We start from the raw sequence: 6000 nt of genomic DNA, 5'->3' as shown, positions 1-6000 counted from the left end.
TGAAATGGTTGGTTTAATTTGATGTTAAAGGTTGGACGACATGATCCGGAAGAGAATAATATGGTGCGTGGCGTACTGCACTACCCCCTGATTTGGTACGGATGATGATGAACAACGGGCATGCTGATATCGGTGTAAATGGGCCTATTCCATGGTTAACAAAATTTATTATTTGATTTGACATAATTACTGCATATTATTGTCAACATTATGGGTCATTGATAGGTCTATCAACTTGTAACTACATACAGTTACAGTTAATATATGAAACCAATCCCAATATTACATTGAACAAATAAGTTATGTTGAATTAAATCACATGCATGTAAATACATAAATGTAGTGATCTTTTGGATAATCATATTATAAATAAATGAAAATTCAATTTTCGCGGTGACCATTTTATTTATTGCCATAGAATTACAGTTATAGAACCTATGCCAACAGTACAAATGTTAAATTTATAACTTTCACTTAGATGTACTATTGTATATGTGTGTATTGTATTCCATTCTAGAGAGCATGTGACTCATTTATGGATTGGTAATGTCGTCATGTAACTGCAGGCTGAGCTAAATGAGTTATATAATATTGCTGTTAGTAGGCATACTGTCATAACACACCAATGTCAGCTGCATATGAAGCGAACCTGACAAACTGAATTGAGTATAATAATTAAGGGTGACTTTATTCAAGTTATATCCAGATAAGTCTAATATCATGTTAAGCCAATTGGAAAGTTACAGTGTGTTTGAAAAATTGTTAGTTACATTGTGTTTAAAAACTGTTACAAAATAGTTATTGAAAAGTTACAGTGTGTTTGAAAACTGTTGCCAAAAAAATTATTTGGGAAGTTACAGATTAAAAAATTAATACAAAACTCTGTATTTGACTATTTGTTGACAGTGTGTTTGTAGGTTGTTACAAAATAGTTATTAGAAAGTTACAGTGTGTTCGAAAACTATTACAAAATATTTATCTGGGATGTTACAGTTTGAAAATTAATACAAAACTCCATATTTGAAGACTGTTAGTTACGAAGTGTTTGTAAGTTGTTACAAAATAGTTATTGAAAAGTTGAATGTTATTGAAGACTGTTACAAAATACTTAATTGGGTAGTTAGAGATTGAAAATTAATACAAAACTCCATATTTGATGATTGCATGTTACAGTGTGTTTGTAGGTTGTTACAAAATAGTTATTAAAAAGTCACAGTGTGTTTGAAAACTGTTACAAAATAGTTATTTTAGCAGTTACAGTGTGATCCATACAACAGAACACATATAAAGTACGGGGTCCATATAGCAGACCACATATAAATTTGGACCCAGTATGGGGTCCATACATGCCACGTTTAGATCCAAGAATAGCTTTCGTAGTTCAAAATTTGTTACACATAGCACATATAAAGTTAGTACACGTGCATTGTTATACAACATCGACCCGAACATGTTGACTAACAAGCATAGCTCTATAAAATTTGTTTGCATTATTATCATAGTAGAGATCAAAACATATGCGGCCTTAGTTACACTGGCATTTCTGTATCTTTAACAACAAAATCGACTGGGATTTCATACGTACTCATTTTCACAGCCAATATTAGTTGCTAGTTTACATCATCTAACGCCGCATATTACCACTCGAGAAAATAGAGTGGCCATGATTTGTTATAAAAAAGTCCATGACTACTTTTTAATGCAAACTGAGTAATTATAGTTGTTATTTGTTTCTAAATTGACCTTTTACCATGACCATTACCCCAAACGTTGAAGCCAATTAAGTTGAATGTTTGGTGAATGTTTACAATTACGTGGTAACTCCGTCCAAAATTTAAGTTTAGATTTTAGGACACCTACTCTTTTAATACAACAACTTTCTTTACATAATATTTGCTTCTAAATATTATTTTTATTACGAACGCATACCTTTTTTTGTTGAAGCAAGTAGGACCATTTTGTGGTATATCACGACATATCACGAACACATATATCACGACAGTCATTTGTTGTGGTATTCTATGAAAAATACCATAATCATAAAGAAGCACGTTCAATGGTATTGTAAAAATGTTAATTTTCAGTCAACTTTATAATTTCTTAACAACTTTATACAACCCATTACAGAACAATTGATGACTACTAATACTGGATATGATTATAATTTTTTTTTTTTTGGCAAACCCCGTAAACGGGGAGGGGAAGCCAGCCCCAAATATTATTTCAAACAAGAACTACCAATCCTGGAGAGGAAATACATCCCCTAACTTTCAAAGTTACAACCAGAAAAACAAAAGAGCCCTAATCCTCTTCTATTACCCAACGAAGACCCGGCACTCCTCGTGAGTCAAGATTAATCGAAGCCCGAACCAACGGCGGAAGTTGATGAGCCTGATCATACACCCGGGTGCCACCAGCCCCAACAGCTGCTAGCCTATCCGCAGATGAATTAGCCTCCCTGAAAACATGTGAAATAGACGCCGAAAACCCATCCAGTAGGTCTCTAATTTTCCGCAAAACATTACATAAAGGCCACTTCGCAATTACCCCCGATGTAACCAGCTGGACCAAAGTTTTGGAATCCACCTCAATCAACGATGGACAGATCCCCCGTTGAGCACACACCTGCAAACCAAACAGCAAAGCCAAACTTTCTGCCTCCAATACATCTTGCTCACCAAATTCCTTGTAACTCACTTGTCTAAGTTTGAATAGAGTGAAACATTAAAGGTGTCTATCCAGGCACATGAATAACTTGTAATAGTTTATTAACTATTTGTAACGTAGATATGCAGTATTCCCAATCAGGCCGACATGGAGGTCCAATAACAAATGTTCTTCGAAAAATACCGCAAATCTCGTTCAAGATAACTAATGTATGAAAATAAAAAAAAAATCTAGTCAGTTACAGTCAACATGCACTAATTCATTTCAACATTGTAGATTAAAAGAAACGGATAATAGGGAAGCGATTGAAACTGAACAATATCTTCAACAGAGAAGTACTAACATCAATAAATGAGGTCAACTTGGTGAATGAATAATTGGAACTAAATACACGTAATGGAACATACGGTTAATAATATACGATGTCCAAGATATCCAATTAACAATACTACATAAATATGTGATGTAACGATAAAAGTTTGTCACCCGTAGTGATGGTGAAAATACATGATATGCATCAATATCATAGCGTGTTGAAATTGTCGCACGCTCCTCCTACATTATATAATATAACTATTCAACTGTCAATAAATCATTACCAGTGCCTATATGCTCACTTCAAAAACTAAATTGGACTAGACATTATAAAAAAAATTATATATCAAACCATTAAGATATCCCTGACGGAGTTATGTTTGAAAAAAATGGAAAATTTGGGTGCATCCATTCTGTAGGAACTGTCGCAGGAGGCTCTTGATTAACCAAACGGTGGACCTTCAGATAATACAAAATAATATGACATAGAAGCGAGTATACGTTAACTACATAATATACATGCGTTGAAGCGTTTAGGTGTCCACCATTACAATAATCAGAACAGTAGTTTTACGATACGAACAACAACATCTTTATTTTTTCAACTAAATGTATGCATACCATTTCACATTTTTTCGATTTCGGGAGCAACGGCGTTTGGAGGGTCATTCATTGATTGGCTCTTTGAATGCGTCTATGAGTTTTGAATGGCTCCTACATTGTATAAGACAGACCAAATAGGTATGTCAGGCGTAACAAAATTATCACATAATGTAACATCCATGTAACTAATTATACCGTTAGAAACATTTAAATAAAAGCTAAAGCCATAGCCATCACCTCTTAACATATTCAGAAAGAATTGTCTTTATGCCCACGGTATCAAACACCTTCAACGCGTGCCTATACAAAATTCCTTTATTCTCATATTTTTTGCAACTACAGCGTGCATTTAGATCATTCCGATTGAATACCACTATTCTTTCAGGTTCTCCATCATACCTCATGACCGTAAACTCCACAAACATCCCTGCATCTTGTTGTCTTAATATAATCATAGTTGTTGACTCGTCATATTCATTTTGGAATGCATCAAATACTGTTAGTGAATACGTCTCTGCTACATGCACAAGTATAGGTGTTTGCCTCAACCCAATCATGGACAGTTTTTGCCTTATTTCATATTCTGTAATGAGTTCATTATGTCTCTTATCATCAACCACTCGATTGAAATGTTTAAACAACTACACAAGGTCGTGATCCAGTTTCAATGTGCAACTCATGGTTATGCTCTAAGACAAGGTCATGCACACGATACTTCATTGTCCCTCTAAACAATACGATAACCATTTTAGCTCCACACCCTGTTTTCATCGGCGTTCGTGCCCTCTTTGGCATGACATCACCTTCGTACTTGCGCTTCACACCTTTCTTGCAGCAACTATATCTCCTAGACGTGGTCACTCCGTCTTTGTCTTTATTTAAATAGTTTTTGCATACACTAAAATCCATTTTAGAGGCATATTTGTTGTAAAACTTGTACGCATTCTCTTCACCGTTGAACTCTATTCCTAACTCAAGGGTCCTATCTTCTGCCAATTTGCTGCAATCCATTATTTCTGCTCCTACCAATTATGCATCAAATACCCTAATTTGCAATACTTCATGAATAATATGTACATAAATAACAGCATAAATGTATATTACCATTCATAATGTGTTATAAATCACACATTACTAGTATACAAAATCCTATTATTATGCTTATGAATATGATTAATGATTCACATCACTTTACTTTGACTCTAAGACAACGGCATTATTTATGTACAAATACAACTCCATGTACACTAAATTATACGGACTGTAATATGTTGGTCACACGATGTAAGTTTTTTTTAACTGTATGTACATCCACTCTGGTGATTATATTTAGATTCTAGGTTCCTTAACTCACTGGACCTTATGTCATTCGTTAATTATATAATCTAAGCCAACTCCGCATTTTATACTATTTCTATATTTTGAGGGCCAAACAAGTATTTTCTACTCATTGTAATATATTTCTTACATCATGTAATTTATTTACAACACTAGGTACACCCATTTGTTATTCACATCTATTTGCCTCTTTTTCTCTGTTTCACCTCATTCAACTCTATACCTCTATTTTATACACACTGCATGGTCCGGAGAAGGGCAAACTAAGATTGTATAATGAGCATGGACCAACTACTAGATGCACAATGATTTATACCAATTGTAATATGGTGGCTATAACCTGTAACTTATTTACAACAAGATGCACATTCATTCACTTGTTACATGTGACTTTGTTTCTCTCATCTTTCCCCAATTCCGCTTGATGTTTTACTTTAATACATACCCCTGGATTTTCGGATAACTGCTATCTCATTATAGTCCATCACTGAAAAGCTGAATGCTCACATGCACACACATATGGTACAAATTCACTATTCTTCACAACCAATATTATGTTTTTAGTGACTCTAATTTCATCCCTAAACCCTAAACCGATGTGCATTGGGTGACAAATGATTGGCCACAGTTGAAGACGATGGTTCAGTCACGTTACCTTGGTATGCTAATATGCTTTATGTTTCACCGAACTCGGAGAGCGCAGTTACTTCTGCTATTAAGTTGCATGACTGAACTAAGTTCTTCAGATGATGAATTTCCTCTGTTTACTTCTACCTTCACTTTGCTTCCTGTTTGCTTGTAATAGTTTGCTTCAGTTTGCTTCATAATACTTTGCTTCATGACCTTCAGATTGCTTCATAATAGTTTGCTTCACAACCTTCACTTTCAACTAAGTTTGCTTCAGTTTCCTCTCTCTTTGCTTCCTCTGTTAGGAAACAGTTCAGTCGGGCAACCACTCTCCAGTCGTTTGCTTCCTTGGTTCAGTCGTTTGCTTCTGCTATTAGGGACTCGGAGAGCACCCTTTTTGGTCGATTTTGTTTTGTGCGGCTATTTCAAATTTTCAACTTTCAAAATTTC

Source organism: Coffea arabica, chromosome 8e (genome assembly GCF_036785885.1).
Source record: "Coffea arabica cultivar ET-39 chromosome 8e, Coffea Arabica ET-39 HiFi, whole genome shotgun sequence".
NCBI lineage: Eukaryota > Viridiplantae > Streptophyta > Magnoliopsida > Gentianales > Rubiaceae > Coffea > Coffea arabica.
The sequence above is the reverse complement of the archived record's forward strand: the minus strand, read 5'-3'. Positions refer to the sequence as shown.